The sequence below is a fragment of the Oncorhynchus mykiss genome, chromosome 14 (assembly GCF_013265735.2).
Source record: "Oncorhynchus mykiss isolate Arlee chromosome 14, USDA_OmykA_1.1, whole genome shotgun sequence".
Taxonomy (NCBI): Eukaryota; Metazoa; Chordata; class Actinopteri; order Salmoniformes; family Salmonidae; genus Oncorhynchus; species Oncorhynchus mykiss.
In genome coordinates, this window is record NC_048578.1 from 7,087,097 (window position 1) to 7,108,385 (window position 21,289).

Here is a 21,289-nt window from a genome sequence, read left to right on the forward strand (position 1 = left end):
ATTCATACCCTCTGCACTCCTCCACTGGACAATAATACATATTACTGCAAATCCTCTGTTGATGACTGGGTTCTTTCTTGTATGAAGTTGCTGTTAAATTGCTCTGCCATGATTAGTATTATTGTATGAGGTATTCTTGTTGGTTCCCCTGTGCTGTGATGTGGGTTTTACATGGTGTGTATTCTCTTTTCTCTCCACCGGCTATCTGGTAAACAGGCTACACTCTAGGCAGTGTCTTCTGCTGATGTGTGTGGGTCTGGTAGTGGTACTCTCTCTATTCTACTCTTTTCCTTTCGACATGGTTAATACCTGCCTGGCGCCGGAACAAAATCCTTCTCATTCTTTACCCCTCTCTAATAAATACCGCTACAGTGTAAACGTCTGTTTCAAATTAGATTTGTTTAAGACTACCCACATTCACTCTGTGTGACCCTGATTCAGCCCACTGCAGTGAAAGGTCCATGGGACTTTAGAACATAAGGTACATTACTCATTGAGGTGACGGATGACGTCCCAAAGCACTTTCATTGAGAGCCAATGGCCATGAGATCATGCCTTTAGTTCAGTCAACATTCAACTCAAACCGAATGCATTACTGAATGCGTTACAATATAACAGAACGGTATATTTATTTAATAAATCAGTAGGACTGTCGTGTACTGTAAATGACAACCATAACCGAGATCAAATCCATAAATATTTAATTCCTTGTAGAAATATAGAGACAGACCATGGCGTGTTTGTTCAGTGTAAACATTAGCCCATTCGTTACTTTAATTTAAAGCATCACACCAGAATGAGCTAGATTAAAAAAGCATTTGTTAGGCTACAGATAAACTTGATAACAAATGATCAACTCTTAAATTAAAAAAAAAAAAATCAGTTCTATCAACTGAAATATGTTTGTGTAGTTTGATTCAGCCACATTTGTCCAAACTTGTTTATCTGCCTATTATATTTCTATAAATCTTTGTATTCACTGCATTTTTACCTACATGATAGTTTCATGTCGTCAATTCTCCAGTAGCCTACAGCCACAGTTTGTTCCACTTGAAAGATTACTTTCTGCATAACACAGCCTATCAGTTCCCTTTGTAACCTGAAGAGGGCAGTGTTGTACTGTGACATCAGTTTTCCTATCTGGCGACTCAATAAATAATTTGCAGCACAACATTTCCTTTCAGGTTTAATCCATGCCTCAATAAAGATAATACGGCTGATGAATTTCTCTGTCTGCCTCCTCTCTCTCTCTCTCTCTCTCAATTATCTATCTTGCTCCCTCTGTCTCTGTCTTTCTCTCTCTCTTCTCACCCCATTCTTCTCTCCCCTCTCTCTCCCCACCTCCCTCTCACACTGAGACACGAGGAGTATCGGAGCACTACTGAGCTGATGTGTGAGGAGCAGGAGAGCTGCTGGGTCATTCCACAAATTAGGTGCCTTTTGAGAAGTGAAACTAAAAAAAGATATTACAAAAAAAAATGTTTTCACCTAATTTGAACAATTTGTCTTAAAGAGCACGTTAAATAAATAAAAACATGTTTTCCCATCTACGTAATACCTAAAAGTAATTATTTGTCTTGAGGGCCATAAACAATAACTAGTAATTCTGCATACTCCAAGAAAGTTTACAATCTCACCTTTCTAGTAAAAATAATTATAAATTGCTATGGTGTAGTCACTTTTGAGGACTACAGTACAAGTAGGCAAAGCGTCAATACAGGACTAAGATAGCATCCTATTATACCAGCTCTGACGCTTGTCTGATGTGGCATTGCTTGCAAACTATTACGAACTACAAAGGGAAACCCAGCTGCGAGCTGCCCAGTGACGCGAGCCTACCAGATGGGCTAAATGCCTTTTACGCTCGGTTTGAGGCAAGCAACACTGAAGCACCATCATCCCGGATCCCCAGACCCATTACAACTCGCATACCACCCCAACAGATCCACAGATGAGGCAATCATAATTGCACTCCACACTGCCCTTTCCCACTTGGACAAAAGGAACACCTATGTGAGAATGCTGTTCATTGACTACAGCTCAGCGTTCAACACCATAGTGCCCACAAAGCTCATCACTAAGCTAAGGACCCAGGGACTAAACACCTCCCTCTGCAACTCAATCCTGGACTTCCTGACGGGCTGCCCCCAAGTGGTAAGTGTAGACAACAACACATCTGCCATGCTGATCCTCAACACGGGGGCCCCTCAGGGGTGCGTTCTTAGTCTCCTCCTGTTCTCCAAGACTGCCTGGCCAAGCACGACTCCAACACCATTATTAAGTTTGCTGACGACACAACAATGGTAGGCCTGATCACTGTCAACGATGAGACAGCCTATAGGGAGGAGGTCAGAGACCTGGCAGTGTGGTGGAGACTGAAAAGATTTTTCATGGGTTCCCAGATCCTCAAAAAGTACTACAGCTGCACCAACGAGAGCATATCAGTTGCTTCGCCACCTAGCATGGCAACTGCTCGGCCTCCTCCATAAGGCTCTATATTCTAGGTGGTGTCAGAGGAAAGCCCATAAAATTGTCAGACTCCAGTCACCAAAGTCAGTCAAAGACTGTTCTTTCTGCTACCACATGTCAAGCGGTACCACAACGTCAAGTCTAGGTCCAAAAGGCTCCTTAACAGCTTCTACCCCAAAGCCATAAGACTGCTGAACAATTAATCAAATGCCCTCCCCCCCCCCCCCGGTTCTTACACTGCTGCTGTTTATTGTCTATGCATAATCACTTCACCCCTAGCTACATGTACAAATTACCTCAACTAACCTGTACCCCCGCACATTGACTCTGTACCGGTACCCACTGTATATAGCCTCGTTATTGTTATTTTAATGTGTTGCTTTTTATAAAAAATGTACTTTTAGTTTGTAAATATTTTCTTAAATCCATTTCTTGAACTGCCTTGTTGGTTAAGGGCTTGTAAGTAAGCATTTCACGGTAAGGTCTACCTACACCTGTTGTGTTCGGAGCATGTGACAAATAATATTTGATTTAGATTTGAAATATGAAATATTTTGTGTGATGTATTTCCTATTGAACAAGACTATGTAAGGCTTGAAATTACTATTTTTTTCTAATTATAGTATAATCTATTGATAAAATAACTAAGATTTCACGCTCTTTATAACTTAAAATACATATTTGTATATTAAGTGTTAGAGAAAATATGCATATTTTCTAAAGGTCTCGATCTAAATGTCAGCGTCATTACGGTGAATGTCTCACAGACCTTTAGCTTGGCTTCCTGAACTCATTAGGTACTCGCCTTTCATCTCATATCAATCTTATCTGTCTATGACAAAGAAAGTGATTTTTGGTTCAAATCTATTAATTATTTTAGATTACTGGCAATAAATCAATATCTTAATTTACGACAGCGATGAAACCAGTCTCTCCTGCTGCGTTACGATGTAAGGATCCCAGGAATACAGTGCCTTCGGAAAGTATTCCAACCCCTTGACTTTTTCCACATTTTGTTAGGTTACAGCCTCATTCTAACATTTCTAAAACATTTTTTCCCCCTCATTAATCTACACACAGTATCCCATAATGCCAAAGCAACAAAAAAAAAACGGTTATTAGACATTTTTGCTAATTTAAAAAAAAAAAAAAAAACATCACATTTACATAAGTATTCAGACCCTTTAATCAGTACTTTGTTGAAGCACCTTTGGCAGCAATTACAGCCTTGAGTCTTCATGGGTATGACGCTACAAGCTTGTCACATCGGTATTTAGGGAGTTTCTCCCATTCTTCTCTGTAGATCCCCTCAAGCTCTGTCGGGTTAGATGGGGAGCGTCGCTGCACAGCTATTTTCAGGTCTCTTCAGAGATGTTTGATCGGGCTCAAGTCCGGGCTCTGGCTGGGCCACTCAAGGACATTCAGAGACCTGTCCCAAAGCCACTCCTGCATTGTCTTGGCTGTGTGCTTACGGTCCTTGTCCTGTTGGAAGGTGAACCTTTGCCCAAATCTGAGGTTCTGAGCGCTCTGGAGCAGGTTATCATCAAGGATCTCTCCGTACTTTTCTTCGTTCCCCCAGTGCCTGGCTGAAAAATACCACCACGCTTCACCGTAGGGATGGTACCAGGTATCTTCCAGACGTGATGCTTAGCATTCAGGCCAGAGTTCAATCTTGGTTTCATCAGACCAGAGAATATTGTTTCTCAATGTCTTAGCCTTTAGGTGCTTTTTGGCAAGCTCAAAGCGGGCTGTCATGTGCCTTTTACTGAGAAGTGGCTTCTGTCTGGTCACTCTACCATAAAGGCCTGATTGGTGGAGTGCTGTAGAGATGGTTGTCCTTCTGGAAGGTTCTCCCATCTCCACAGATTAACTCAGGAGCTCTGTCAGAGTGACCATTGGGTTCTTGGTCACCTCCCTGACCAAGGCCCTTCTCCCCAGATTGCTCTGCCTTGCTGGCAGCTCTAGGAGGAGTCTTGGTGGTTTCAAACTTCTTCCATTTAAGAATGATGGAGGCCACAGTGTTCTTGGGGACCTTCAGTGCTGCAGAAATGTTTTGGTACCAATTCCCCAGATCTGTGCCTCGACCATATCCTGTCTCGGAGCTCTACGGACAATTCCTTCGACCTCATGGCTTGTTTTTAGCTCTGACATGCACTGTCAACTGTGGGACCCTAAACAGGTGTGTGCCTTTCCAATCAAGTTGTAGAAACATCTCAAGGATGATTAATGGAAACAGGATGCACCTGAGTTCAATTTCGAGTCACATTGCAAAGGGTCTGAATTCTTATGTGAATAAGGTATCTGTTTTTTATTTTTGAATACATTTGCAAAAAAATGTTTACCTGTTTTTGCTGCATCGTTAAGGGCTATTGTGTGTAGGTTTCTGAGGATTTGTATTTATTTAATCAATTTTAGAATAAGGCTGTAAAGTCACAAAATGTGGAAAATGTCTAGGGGCCTGAATACTTTCCGGTAGGCACTGTATGAGTTGTTAGTGGCTGTGAAGTAGAGTTCATGGAGTTGATGGACAGTCGGAAGAGGGAATGAAATGGTAGGAGGGACATCCCAGGTTCAAGTGGTGTCAGATTTCACATCCTGCTTCATACAGACAAAAGAGAGAGCCCTGATTCTCAAGGACACAGGACTATCGCTCAATATAAGCATTTCGATCTACAGTGTCCACAGATCGATTTATAAGGGAAAAAGTTGGTCGGAGCTGGTACCAGAACCACAAAGGTCACCTAAACAGGGGACCATACATCGAGGTGGTTTAAAATTAGGAACAGATTTATGTATTTTTGCTTTAAAGGGGCAGTGCAGTTAAACAGATTTTTCTGTTCTTTCAAATGATATTTCCACACCATGAGGTCAAAATAACACTCTGAAATTGTGAAAATTGTAATTAATACCCCTTTTGTGGTGTAAGAGCTGGAACTTCAGATGTTTTATTTACGGCCGTGTCTGTTAAAGTCCAAACGCACAACCGTTTTACCACACTATACTGCTATATAATTATTTGAAGGTGTCATTCTATTCTTCATGGAGGTGTGTATGATCAGATTTTAACAAGATTTCACGTTGTTAAAGCGCTGTCAGTTCCACTTTAACTAGCATTGAAAAAGTTAATACATTCTTCTCGAGCTAATTAAAAATCTCTCTCCCTATCTTCTGAATCAAGCTTGTAACGTCAGTACAGTAGTCTATAATTCAGACGAGGGAGGGGCAGGTAGCCTAAACACGCACAGGCAAAGATGTTAAGTTTGCAGGCAGACGCTGGAATATTTTTCTGAGTGACAGAGTGAGGGCTTTGCATAGGTGCTTCGTTGCGTTTTGTTGTGAGACAAGAGCACACTTGGTTCCAAGATTATACCATATAGCCTGCCCTGTAGATAATCATGCCATTCTGCAATGGTCCACCATCCAAACAGGCTGTTCTGGTCCTGCATCTTCTGGTAACCTATTGAAAACTGTAGAATAATTATATAGCAAATTGCATTATGCATGCCTTTTGTTTTGATGACAAGACACAGTAGCCTACACAACTGTGGAAGTTTCTCTTTTTTTCAATGGGTAAGTTGATGGTTTCTAGACCATCCTGTCAGCCAATCAGGGCTGTGTACGTAAATATCCAATGTCATGTTCAAATTGGTCCACATGATCAGACTGAGCATTTCAGTGGCTCAGAGATATAATTACAAAAATATACATTTTGGAGTGATATTATTAAACAAATGAACACGCACATGAATTTATTAGTGATTTCAAAATGAAATGAGAGACTGCGTGGGGGCTTTAAGATGAATCACCGCCCACTGCAAACAAACGGATTGAATCAACATTGTTTCCGCGTAATTCTTTCAACGTATTGTGATGTGGAATCTACGTGGAAAATACTTTAGGTTTAAAAAATGTCATCAACTTAAACTGTTTAATCACGGTAATCCCACATTTCAACATAGACCATGTAGATATGTATTTATTTATATTTTGTTGTCCATTAAGATCAGAAATACAGTGTAGACATTGTTAATGTTGTAAATGACAATAGTAGCTGGTAACGGCAGGTTTTCTTTTTAACGGAATATCTACGTAGGCGTACAGAGGCCCATTATCAGCAACCATCACTCCTGTGTTCCAATGGCACATTGTGTTAGCTAATCCAAGTTTATCACTTTAAAAGGCTAATTGATCATTAGAAAACCCTTTAGCAATTGTTAGCACAACGGAAAACTGTTCTCCTGATTTAAAGACGCGATAAAACTGGCCTTCTTTAGACTAGTTGAGTATCTGGAGCATCAGTATTTGTGGGTTCGATTACAGGCTCAAAATGGCCAGAAACAAATAACTTTATTCTGAAACCTGTCAGGCTATTCTTGTTCTGAGAAATTAAGGTTATTCCATGCGAGAAATTGCCAAGACACTGAAGATCTCTTACAATGCTGTGTATTACTCCCTTCACAGAACAGCACAAACTGGCTCTAACCAGAATAGAAAGAGGAGTGGGAGGTCGCGGTGCACAACTGAGCAAGAGGAAAGTACATTGGAGTGTCTAGTTTGAGAAACAGACGCCTCACAAGTCCTCAACTGGCAGCTTCATTAAATAGTACCCGCAAAACACCAGTCTCAACGTCAACAGTGAAGAGGCGACTCTGGGATGCTAGCTTTCTAGGCAGAGTTCCTCTGTCCAGTGTCTGTGTTCTTTTGACCATCTTAATCTTTTATTTTTATTGGCCAATTTGAGATATAGCTTTTCCTTTGCAACTCTGCCTAGGCCAGCATCCCGGAGTTGCCTCTTCGCTGTTGACGTTTAGACTGGTGTTTTGTGAGTAAAACATGCCGATATGTATTTTACAGTTATAAGCAAAGTAACATCTTAGTTAGTGATTTTATGAATTGATTATATTGAGAAATCATGTCATTTCAGGGCTTATTTATACGGTTTTGTTGAATAGGAAATATTTCACATTTGTATCATATTTGTACTGTGTGACCTCAAGTGACTCCACTACTCAGGATTCCATAACTATTTTCTACCAGAAAGTTTAGACTTATACCTTTCTTGGAGTATGCAGTATTACTAGTTAATGTTCATAGTCCTCTCATGATAAATCATTATTTTCAAGGGATTATATAGATTACATTTTGGATTACATGTAGTTACATATAAGCGGTTTTAACCAAGCCCTGCCCTGCTTAGCTATGTTTTTTGTCACTCACTATCACCAATGTGCTATCATAAGAATGATTTGTACAGAGTTCTCTACTTAAAAAAACTAGATAGATTCACTGTTGCTATCGAAGTCCTTCCAAGGGTATAGGTGTAAGGGCCGGAGTCAAACATTTATTCAGGAACAGACATAGAACACGACAGGAATAGACATAGAACACGACAGGAACAGCGTCAGCACACGAGTAAACAAGGACATATGACAAACAATCCCTGTGCAGGGAACAGAGCTAGGAAACAGACAGACATAGGGAAGGAAATGACTCAAGTAATTGAGTCCACATGAGTCCAATGAGTGCTAATGCGCGTGACGGGGAATAGGCAGGTGTGCGTTCTGAAGGTGGTTTGAGGGCGTAATGTTTGGGAGTCTGGCGCCCTCGAGTGCCAGATGGAGGAAGAACGGGAGCAGGCGTGACAATAGTTTTATCTACGCTATTTACTGTATTACAAAAGTCATATTGAATTGTGTTTGGTTGACAATGCAACCAAATATCAACATTTAAAGTAGATGTATCTACTGCGTGGATAGTTCCATATGCACCACTGGCTTATTAACCAAAAATTCAAGTTTAAGAATGTTAAGTTGAAGATGTAAATCCAACGTATCAATTATTAATTTGTAGTCAACTGGAATTCAAGCCAGACTAAGTCAGTGGCACAGTAGGAACTATCCAAGCAGAAATGACATATCCTTCGAATGTATGTATTTGGTTGGCTCAACATATCATTCAATTGGAAATCAACCAGAGCTTGAAACCTTATCCCTATTGTCTATTTTTAGTTCAATTCTGGGTTGAATTGAAACAATATGTGTTGATGACTTTGCAAATGCTACATAGGCCTAAACCGCATCATTGATGATATTCTGTATGAGTGATAAAGTATTGTCACATTTAATTTGCTATGTCAACCTCTACAGGATCGGTCCCCCCCCCCCCCCGCCCCCCCCAATTACTTTGCCAAAGCAACAGAATGACTAGGGCTTTACAATGATGGTGAAAACATGGAGAAAATGTTGGGTTAAGTGGGTTCAAATCTTCCTAGAAGTCACAGACGATTCACAGAGGGACGTGTGAAAATGCTGAATTTTGGCACTTTAGCAAGTTGTTGTTCATACAAAACCATCTGATGCATCATATTTTCCATGTGGTTTATATTACAGGGAACGTCATTTAATATAACAGGCTTAATTTGTGCACAAATTCTACTTGATATATCAAAGGGATGCAAAAGGCAATAATTTCCTAAAATGACCGCGTTGCTACTGTTGCTACTGTTGCTACTGCTGCTACTGCTACTACTACTGCTGCTGAGAGCTTTAATTGCATGCCTGGTAATCCCAAATCTGACAGCACATCAAACCAGGAATACCATTTACATTTTCTCCCAAGAGGATGTGTGTTTTTATCAACGCCCTTCAGACGTTACATCACACAGCGGAAGTGAATGTGTCAGTGGATTAAGAGGAGAGGAGAGGCGGATATTGTTAGAGTTGAAAACACAGTACTACTAAGGGCTTTGAGCAACAGGAGCATGAGTCACTGCCAGTCTCCCTGTTGGCAGAGCATTTTTAATGTTTTACATACAGTAGAACATGGATATATGAAGCAGAACTGAGTACCAGATGTGGTTTTATCTGTTCCCAGTCCACCAGTTGAATAACAATAAGCAGATATTAGCTGCTTCGGCTACAGTTCCCTGTTGTACTGGGATCTGCTTAAAACCTGTTGAGGATATGGCAGACAAACGCCCCCTTTGGAGAGATTGGGTACCCCTAGTAAACTGGAAAAAAAATCTTTCAAAAATTGTTAATATATGCAAATAAAAATTATTATTGGATAGAAAACACTCTAAAGATTCTAAAACCGTTGGAATTATGTCTGTAAGTATAGCAGAACTCACAGGGCAGGCATTCTTCCAAACTAGTTTCTGTGGCCATGAAAGTTGGAGCAACTTTGACGTCATGCCCCCACCCCTCCCAACCAGCTATGATTCTGGGGACACTTTCTATCTCTTCCGCTAGATGTCCTCTTTCATTAGAGCTTCAAACCGTTCAAATCGCGCGAGAATTGACCCTATGGGAGTGAAATTAGTGCGTGCCACGAGAGAATAGGCTGTGCGTATGGGCGCGAATTGGTCACAGTCATTCCTTTGTTTCCAGCACTGAAGAGAAGGGCAGACGATGGGCGATTGAATTGAAGTTTGTTTTGCACGTCTAAAACATCATAAAGCTTGCTTCTGCACTTAGTTTGACCTGTTTAGTCGACATATAATGTGTAATTTTGAAGTTTTGATGCGCAACTTATCCGGACCAGAGGACGTTTTGGGTGCATTTCAGCTGATGTTATTAGCAGTAGCTAATACAAAGACGCAAGACTTGAAACCAAACGATGTATTGGGTAAGTATGAAGCCTTCTAAGACATTCTGAACGAAGACCATCGAAGGTAAGGGAATATTTATGCTTAAATCTGTGTTTCTGTTGACTCCAACATTACGTGGAAATGTAGCTTGGAACTGAGCGCTGTCTCACAATATGGAATAGTGTGCGATTTCTGTAACGTTAAAAATAAATCTAACACAGCGGTTGCATAAAGAAGCAGTGTATCTTTCTAACTATATGTAGAACATGTATATTTAGTCAAAGTTTATGATGTCTATTTTACGTTATCTTGCCGCGCTACATAGATTTCCTGCGGGCGTTTTTGAGTAATTTCTGAAGGTGAACTCACTGTAAATGGACATTTATGGATATAAATGGCATATTATTGAAAAAAAAAAATATGTACTGTGTAATATGTCATATTACTGTCATCTGATGAAGATTTTCAAAAGGTTAGTGAGCGATTTATTTTTTAATCCTGCGTTTGTTGATTGCATGTTTTGGCTATTGAAATGAGCTGTGTCTGGTGGTGGTTTTACATATATATGTGCTATGTTTTCGCCGTAAAACATTTTAGAAATCTGACTTGCTGGCTAAATGAACAAGATGTTTATCTTTAATTTGAGCTATTGGACTTGTTAATGTGTGGAGGTTAAATATTTTTAAGAATATTTTTGCGTTCCATGCGCCACCGTTCCAGCTGCACGTGGGAGGGTTGATTCCCAATTGGGAACCAGTATCGTAGACAGGTTAACTCTGCTCTGTCTGCACTGTCTTTCTGACTGTCTGGAATGATGTGAACACACTGAGAGCCAGACCCTGAAGCACAAAGCAAAAAACATTTTTACTTCCACTCTTGGAATTATCTCGTCCAAATGACTTAGTATCTTGTTTGAACTACTTCATTCTTCTTTTGTCTAATTCTGCCTAGTTTATTATGCAGCTCCAGTTGTGTTTGTCAGACTGTTTGTCCGTTTGTCAGACCGTTCTTTGATCGGGCTGCTTTTGAAAGCCAGCGGACGTAAGTGTGTGACTTCAACTCACGGTTTTACCAATTTGACGTCAGATTCTGACGTTTTTCCACGTTTCTCCGAACTTCACATTTGAAAGTGTTTTTGACACCCTTGGTTGCTCTTTTCCTCCTTCTCAGCATCATTCTTTATTCATTCTGAATGCTTAAGTTAAAGGGCAACTCCACCAATTTTCCAACCTCATTTTCATAATCTCCAGCACAATATCAGTGTCAATCTATAAGCCCCACTTTAGCTCAGCTCACTGGTCACCATAGCAGCACCCACATGTAGCACGCGTTCCAGCAGGTATATTTCACTGGGCACCCCCAAAGCCAATTCCTCCTTTGGCAGCCTTTCCTTGAAGTTCTCTGCTGCCAATGGCTGGAACGAATTGCAAAAATCACTGAAGCTGGAGACTCTTATCTCCCTCACTAACTTTAAGAACCAGCTTTCAGAGCAGCTCACAGATCACTGCACCTGTACATAGCCCATCTGTAAATAGCCCATCCAACTACCTCATCCCCATACTGTTATTATTTTTTTTGCTCCTTTGCACCCCAGTATCTCTACTTGCACATTCATCTTCTCCAGTGTTTAATTGCTAAATTGTAATTATTTCGCCACTATGGCCTATTTATTGCGTTACCTCAATTATCTTAACTAATTAACTAAACTAAAATACCTTTCCTTGGTCAAAACCTGGTTTTGAAAATCACTGTTTTTAGCTATTAATCCTACCCTGTGATGTCACAGAGAAAACACATGTTTTGGGACCTTTCTTCTTATCGGTTTAACCACAGATCATAAAAGCTGCTATTATCACATGTGTAGACACTGGTTTGGTGCTGGAGTTGATGAATAAGTGGCAGAATTGTCCGTTAAGGTTTTGGATAGGATTCAAACTAAAACAACGACACTTAACCATTTGGAATGAATGCCTAAACTTATGGTAAGGGTTAAGGTTTGGGATCCCACTGGGATTGAACACGTGACCCTCGGAAGGATGACTCTGAGCATGAAGAGCAAACCAGGCTGTCAAAAACACTTACATGCTCTGGCATTCAAAAGCAGCCCTATCAAATTAATATCAATTAAGAATTATATCAATGGATGGAATCAGTGAACGAATGGCTGCAGCAACGGTCTGACAAACACAACTGGCACTGCATAACAAATTAGGCAAATTAATTGGACAAAAGTTTATTGAACGAGAACAAGTTTTTCAAATAACTTTATCTCGTTTAAACGACGTAGTAAAAAATAAAAAATAATTGTACCATGTCATTCCAACTAGATATTAAGTCGTTCAAACAAGATACTGAGTTGTTCCTTTGGGGCTTCAGGGCTTACGTAGTTATGTTTAGGTAGTTGTGTTGTTGCTGTGTGTGTGCGCATGTGTTCTTGTGTATGTGAGAGTGGTGCTAACTGAGTTTGTGATCACGCTCTGCCTGTGTGTGTGTGCGCGCGTTGTGGTAGCAGAAACAGAGTTAGTTAGGTAACATAGATAAAACGTATTTATTGTCATTATAATGTCTTCTTTTTGAATAATACTGTTTGCAGTTATCCCTTCTCTGCTAGGGCTCAGTTACTTGGGGCCCAGAGAGGGGAGAGGTCAGGTTAGTCTTATCTGTGAATGTGTCTGTAACTATTCCTAAACCATGTGAAGGGATGGCTTGATTAAAGGGGAACCAGTTAGTTGGCTCCACAATGTCTGTGTGCCAGTCACTCCTCTCCGTGATCTTGTCCAGGAGGGGTTGTATTTGATATGGGAGGATCTAGAATTGACAATTGATATATGCCATTGGATGAGGTAATGCTTTGGTACTATGTTGTACCAAGAACGAGAAGTAGAATCTCGTCTAAGAGAGCAAACTGAACAATAATTTATAGCTAATGCTGTCTGTCTATGGAATACTCCTCTCAAGTAAAATTCTTCCTTTGTGCAGTTTTCCTAAGACCTGTGGTTTGTCATGTCGACTAGGGGGGGAATCTTTGCTATAAAGGATCTCAGTTGCCATTATGTTGACACACTCAGGGAATTCATTTATAGACACTGAATTGATCTGAGAGTCACAGGGCTATGGTGAAGCTCATATAATTAAAGATGGACTTTATGATAACTCTGACTTGTGTGTAGTTTGCTCTCTCATGATTTGGTAATACAGGAAATTTCCACAACAGCGTGTGTGTGTGTGTGTGTCAGCAGACTGCTATTTCCCAGACCTAATGACAGCACAAAGGCAGAGGAGGAGAGGAGATAGAGAGATGGACCTGTGCTGAGTGGGGGGGAGATATCTGATGGAGAGGCAGGAAATAGAGTGGTGGAGGAGTGGAGAGGTGGGGGCTGATGGAGGAATGGAAAGCCAGACAGCGATACAAAGACACACACACACACACACACACACACACACACACACACACACACACACACACACACACACACCACCATTGACTGATAGGGTGTGATGTGATTGTGACCTCGTCAGCAGTGACTCCATTAGAACGGGTGTGTGATGCCGATTTGGCAAATAGGCTGTCACTCAGGGTGACTTCACTGACCCAGTTGTCATGGGACACCAAGACGGAGGCCACAGCCGAGGAATGACGTGTCCTTCAACTCTGATTGGTCTATCTATTGGTTCTAATACTCTCTCTTTCTCTCAATCAGATTCTAAATAAACTGTCTCAAGAGAATTCTAGAGGTCAGAGGGGAGATTCTGATCAACCTGTATGATACCGAACCGGAAGGTCCAAATTCTGGACCCATGACTGTATATCAATCATAATATTCCAGGGGTTAATCAGTAACACTTAGACACCTGACAAACCAGGTTAGTGGACTGGTTAACCAATCAATAGCTTCTATTGATATTATGCACAACCAATGGGGTGAAGAGTGCAGAGTCCAGTAGAGAACCCTCCCCTCTCCATGTCCACCCAGTGATTTGATTGCCGTAATGAGATGGTCTGGTTTCCATGGTAACAGTGACCCCCTCCTCGGTTTCAACCCATGTTTCTCTCTCTCCCAGTCTCTCTCCCTCTTCCTCTCTCTCTCTCACTCTCTCTCACTCTCTCAAAAGGGCAACACTCCTTTAAACTTGAGGTGTGTTTGTGTGTGTGTGTATGAGTAGGCGTGTTTGTGCGTGTGCTGGTGGGATATTGTCTGTGTGTTGTAAGTCATGGAGAGAACTCTCGTTTCCCCCAGCGACAGTGGGGACAGCATGGCAATCTTTTGCCAGCTGAGGGTTGGTCTTCAGACAGCACGAATTGATATGCCCTCTCAATCAGAGTGGGGGATGGACAGATGAAGTGTGTGTGTGTATGCGCATGTGTGCGGTTCTGCGTGTGTGTGTGTGTGTGTGTGTTCAGTTGACACTTCCAGCTGTCCCTATCCCATTACCCTGCATCCCAGTCACTGTTTGCTGGCCCTGGGGGGTTGAAGCTGTGTTAGAGCCAGGAAGTGTGAGGCGGCCAGGAGTCTACATGGAGAACAGAGTCCCAGAGCAGCTCATCATTCTACTGCCTGGCCTGCATGGCAGACACAGCCCCCCCCCCCCCTCCCCCATCTGGGTAAGCTTCAACAGCAGATGGATGCTAGAGTGTGAAATTATGTATCACAGACTAGTTATTTACATATAAACACCTGGAAACTTTTGTCATTTTTCTCTTGTCTTTCTCTTAAGTTTTCTGTCTTGTCTCTCTCTGTCCCTCTCTCCCTGTCTGTCTCTGTCTCTGTCTCTCAGTGGTAGATTAATTGGATGAAGCCAGGATGGCTGTATGGTCCCGGTGGAAAAAAACCCATCATCTGTAAGAGCCTAATGAAACACAGGATCCTTATTGTTTTCTCTCCTTTTCTTCCCTTTCTTTCCTCTACTCCATCTCTCTCTGAAGTTTACATCTCAGTATAGGCTGTTTCAATGTCACCTAAAGCCCGCAATACACACACACACACACACATACACACACACACACACACACACAGTTTTCAATGTCAGAACTAGTAGCGTGTGTGTCTGGCTGGATACAGATCTTACCGTGTTAGTGCTGAGGTGCATATCAACAGGACAGCAGTCAACACTCTTTTGGCCTTCAGATCCAGAATGGGCTCCTGTTGCCTCACCTGCAAAACACTTCAGACCAGTAGAGACAGACATATCAGGCACACAGAACAGAGAGTGGATGGATAAAAAGAAATTACATCCCATGTTTATAACAGAAATGGGGAAAAAGAGACCAGATAGAAACATTTAAAGAGAGATCAGGTATTAAAAAGGTCGATCCGATATAAACACGGGTTGGAAAAGGGAGCTCAGACGGAAAGATTGTTGTCATTTTATTTATTTTCACCTTTATTTAACCAGGTAGGCCAGTTGAGAACAAGTTCTCATTTACAACTGCGACCTGGCCAAGATAAGGCAAAGCAGTGAGACAAAAACAACACAGAGTTACACATGAACAAACGTACAGTCATTAACACAATAGAAAAATCTATGTACAGCGTGGGCAAATGTAGGAGAGTAGGGAGGTAAGGCAATAAATGGGCCATAGAGGTCAAATAATTACAATTTAGCATTAGCACTGGAGTGATAGATGTGCAGAAGAGGATGTGCAAGTAGAGATACCAGGGTGCAAAAGAGCAGGAAGATAAATAACAATATGGGCATGAGGTAGTTGGGTGTGCTATTTATAGATTGGCTGTGAACAGGTACAGTGATCAAAAAGATGCTCTGACAGCTGATGCTTAAATTTAGAGAGGGAGATATAAGGCTTCAGTGATTTTTTTTTCTTTTTTTTTTTTTTTTTTTTTCTCAATTCATTCCAGTCATTGGCAGAGAACTGGAAGGAAAGGTGACCAAAGGAAGTGTTGGCTTTGGGGATGACCAGTACCTGCTGGAGCACGTGCAACGCATGGGTGTTGCTATGGTGACCAGTGAGCTGAGATAAGGCGGGGCTTTACCTAGCAAAGATTCATAGATGACCTGGAACCAGTGGGTTTGGCGACGAATATGTAGCGAGGGCCAGCCAACGAGAGCATACAGGTCGCAGTGCTGGGTAGTATATTGGGATTTGGTGACGAAATGTATGGCACTGTGATAGACTACACCCAGTTTGCTGAGAAGAGTGTTGCAGGCTATTTTGTAATGACATCGCCAAAACCAAGGATCGATAGGATAGTCAGTTTTACGAGGGTATGTTTGGCAGCATGATAAATAGGAAGCCAATTCTAGATTTTGGATTGGAGATGCTTAAAACCTCTTTGGGACAGATGGGGTGCTAACGGCTCATCTCGACAACATCCGGTGAAATTACAGAGCTCGAAATTCAAAATACAGAATTCATAATATTAAACATTCATGAAAATACAAGTGTCTTACATCGTTCAAAAGCTTAACGTCTTGTTAATCCAGCCGCATTGTCAGATTTCAAAAAGGCTTTACGGCGAAAGCATACCATGCGATTATCTGAGGACAGCGCACTGCATACAAAAGCATTAAAACATTTTCCAAACAAGCAGTGGCGTCACAAGTCAGAAATAGTGATAAAATAAATCACTTACCTTGGAAGATCTTCCTCTGTTTGCAATCCCAAGGGTCCCAGCTATATAACAAATGGTCATTTTGTTCGATAAAGTCCTTCTTTATATCCCAAAAAAGTCAGTTTTAGTTGGCGCGCTTGATTCAGTAATCCATCTGTTTCACTTGTTCAAAATGCATACAAAGGAATCCCAAAAGTTACCAATAAACTTCATCCAAACAAGTCAAACAACATTTCTAATCAATCCTTAGGTACCCTAATATGTAAATAAATGATCAAATTTAAGACGGAGATAAATAACGAAGTGCGCGCCCTCATCCACGCGCACCACAATACTAGTCAAAATGAGAGCCACTTAGAAAAACTACAAATTCTTGCTAATTTTTCAAAAAACAAGCCTGAAACTCTTTCTAAAGACTGTTGACATATAGTGGAAGCCCTAGGAACTGCAATCTGAGAGGCATTCCTTTGATCTTCCCATAGACAGCCATTTCAATGGGTGGTGACCTAAAAAAACAAAAGAAATCTGGTTGTCGCCTGCCATATACATATTTTAACAGTTTTAGAAACTTCAGAGTGTTTTATTATATGCAAATTCTAGCTTCTGGGCCTGAGTAACAGGCAGTTTACTTTTGGCACGTCATTCATCCAAAACTGCCCCCTATCCCTAAAAAGTTCATGCGAGTCTGGAAGGAGAGTTTACAGTCTAACCAGACACCTAGGTATTTGTAGTTGTCCACATATTCTAAGTCAGAACTGTCCAGAGCAGTGATGCTAGTCAGGTGGGCGGCTGCGGGCAACAATCGGTTGAAGAGCATGCATTTAGTTTTACTGGCACATCAAATCAGTTGGAGGCCACGGAAGAAGTGTTGTATGGCATTGAAGCTCATTTGGAGGTTAGTTAACACAGTGTCCAAAGAAGGACCAGATGTACAGTTGAAGTCGGAAGTTTACATACACTTAGGTTGGCGTCATTAAAACTTGTTTTGGCAAGTCGGTTAGGACATCTACTTTGTGCATGACACAAGTAATTTTTCCAACAATTCTTTAGACAGATTATTTCACTTATAATTCACTGTATGGCAATTCCAGTGGGTCAGACGTTTACATACACTAAGTTGACTGTGCCTTTAAACAGCTTGGAAATTTCCAGAAAATGATGTCATGGCTTTAGAAGCTTCTGATAGGCTAATTGACATCATTTGGGTAAATTGGAGGTGTAACTGTGGATGTATTTCAAGGCCTACCTTCAAATTCAGCGCCTCTTTGCTTGACATCATGGGAAAATCGAAATAAGTCAGCCAAGACCTCTTAAAAAAATTGTAGACCTCCACAAGTCTGGTTCATCCTTGGAAGCAATTTCCAAACGGCTGAAGGTACAACGTTCATCTGTACAAACAATAGTACGCAAGTATAAACACCATGGAACCACGCAGCCGTCATACCGCTCAGGAAGGAGACGCATTCTGTCTGCTAGAGATGAACGTACTTTGGTGCGAAAAGTGCAAATCAATCCCAGAACAACAGCAAAGGACCTTGTGAATATGCTGAAGGAAACGGGTAGAAACGTATCTATATCCACAATAAAACGATTCCTATATCGACATAACCTGAAAGGCCGCTCAGCAAGGAAGGAGCCACAGCTCCAAAACCTTCATAAAAAAACCAGACTACGCTTTGCAACTGCACATGGGAACAAAGATCGTACTTTTTGGAGAAATGTCCTCTGGTCTGATGAAACAAAAATAGAACTGCTTGGCCTTAATTACCATCGTGAAGCACGGGGGTGGCAGCATCATGTTGTGGGGGTGCTTTGCTGCAGGAGGGACTGGTGCACTTCACAAAATAGATGGCATCATGAGGAGGAAGATTATGGGTATATATTGAAGCAACATCTCAAGACATCAATTAGGAAGTTAAAGCTTGGTCACAAATGAGTCTTCCAAATGGACAATGACCCCAAGCATACTTCCAAAGTTGTGGCAAAAAAAGGACAACAAAGTCAAGGTATTGGAGTGGCCATCACGAAGCCCTGACCTCAATCCTATAGAAAATGTGTGGGCAGAACTGAAAAAGCGTGTGTGAGCAAGGAGGCCTACAAACCTGATTCAGTTACACCAGTTCTGTCAGGAGGAATGGGCCAAAATTCACCCAACTTATTGTGGGAAGCTTGTGGAAGGCTACCTGAAATGTTTGACCCAAGTTAAACTATTTGAAGGCAATGCTACAAAATACTAATTGAGTGTATGTGAACTTCTGACGCACTGGGAATGTGATGATAGAAATAAAAGCTGAAATAAATCATTCTCTCTACTGTTATTCTGACATTTCACATTCTTAAAATAAAGTGGTGATCCTAACTGACCTAAGATAGGGACTTTTTACTAGGATTAATTGTCAGGAATTGTGAAACTGAGTTGAAATGTATTTGTCTATGGCTTATGTAAACTTCCGACTTCAACTGTATACAGAATGGTGTTGTTTGCATAGACGTGGATCAGAGATTCACCAACTGCAAGAACAACATCATTGAAATATACAGAAAAAATAGTCAGCCCAAGAATTGAACCCTGTGGCACCCCCATAGAGACTGCCAGAGGTTCGGTCAACAGGCCCTCCGATTTGACACACTGAACTCTATCTGAGAAGTAGTTGGTGAACCATGCGAGGCAGTCATTTGAGAAACCAAGGCTGTTGAGTCTGCCGATAAGAATGTGGTGGTTGACTGAGTCAAAAGCCATGGCCAGGTCGATGAAGACGGCTGCACAGTACTGTCTATTATCGGTGGTGGTTATGATATCGTTTAGGACCTTGAGCGTGGCTCTGCACCCATTGCATAGTGGAGAAGGTACGGTGGGAGTCAAAATTATTGGTGATCTGTTTGTTACCTTGGCTTTTGAGGATTTTAGAAAGGAAGGGCAGGATGGATATAGGTCTATAACAGTTTGGGTCTAGAGTGTCTCCCCCTTTGAAAAGGGGGGTGACCACGGCAGCTTTCCAATCTTCGGGGATCTCAGATGATACGAAAGAGGTTGAACAGGCTAGTACTAGGGGTTGCAACAATTTTGGTGGATAATTTTAGAGAGTGTCCAGATTGTCTAGCCCAGCTGATTTGTAGGGATCCATATTGACTGAAATTCGGCTTGTCACCAAAAGCACTCACAAACTTCTACAGATGCACAATCGAGAGCATCCTGTCGGGCTGTATCACCGCCTGGTACGGCAACTGCTCCGCCCACAACCGCAAGGCTCTCCAGAGGGTAGTGAGGTCTGCACAACGCATCACCGGGGGCAAACTACCTGCCCTCCAGGACACCTACACCACCCGATGTCACAGGAAGGCCATAAAGATCATCAAGGACAACAACCACCCGAGCCACTGCCTGTTCACCCCGCTATCATCCAGAAGGCAAGGTCAGTACAGGTGCATCAAAGCTGGGACCGAGAGACTGAAAAACAGCTTCTATCTCAAGGCCATTAGACTGTTAAACAGCCACCACTAACATTGAGTGGCTGCTGCCAACACACTGACTCAACTCCAGCCACTTTAATAATTGGGAATTGATGGGAAATGATGTAAAATATATCACTAGCCACTTTAAACAATGCTACCTAATATAATGTTTACATACCCTACATTATTCATCTCATATGTATACGTATATACTGTACTCTATCATCTACTGCATCTTTACATGTATCACTAGCCACTTTAACTATGCCACTTTGTTTACATGCTCATCTCATATGTATATACTGTACTCAATACCATCTACTGTATCTTGCCTATGCCGCTCTGTACCATCACTCATTCATATATCTTGATGTACATATTCTTTATCCCCTTACACTTGTGTCTATAAGGTAGTAGTTTTGGAATTGTTAGCTAGATTACTTGTTGGTTATTACTGCATTGTCGGAACTAGAAGCACAAGCATTTCGCTACACTCGCATTAACATCTGCTAACCATGTGTATGTGACAAATAAGATTTGATTTGATTTTTGTATATTGGTTCCTGACTTCCCTGAAAAGTTGCATATCGCAGGGGCTATTCGATGCTAATGCAGAACGCCACAGGATGTTTTTATGCTGGTCAAGGGCTGTCAAGTCTGGGGTGAACCAAGAATCTGTTCTTAGTTCAACATTTTTTGAATGGGGTATGCTTATTTAAGGTGGTGAGGAAAGCACTTTTAAAGAGCAACCAGGTATCCTCTTCTGACGGGATGAGGTCAATATCCTTCTAGGATACCCGGGCCAGGTCAATTAGAAAGGCCTGCTTGCTGAAGAGTTTTACGGTATCTTTGACAGTGATGAGGGGTGGTCGTTTGACCGTGGATCCATTATAAATGCTGGCAATGAGGCGGTGATCACTGAGATCCTGGTTGAAGACAGCATTGGTGTATTTAGAGAGGAAGTTGGTCAGGATGAAATCTAAGAGGGAGCCCATGGTTGTGGATTTAGGGTTGTACCTGGTAGGTTCCTTGATAATTTGTGTGAGATTGAGGACATCTAGCTTAGATTTTAGGATGTCCGGGGTGTTAAGCATATCCCAGTTTAGGTCACCTAACAGTACAAACTCTGAAGATAGATGGGGGGCAATCAATTCACATATGGTGTCTAGGGCACAGCTGGGGGCTGAGGGGGGTCTATAACAAGTGGCAG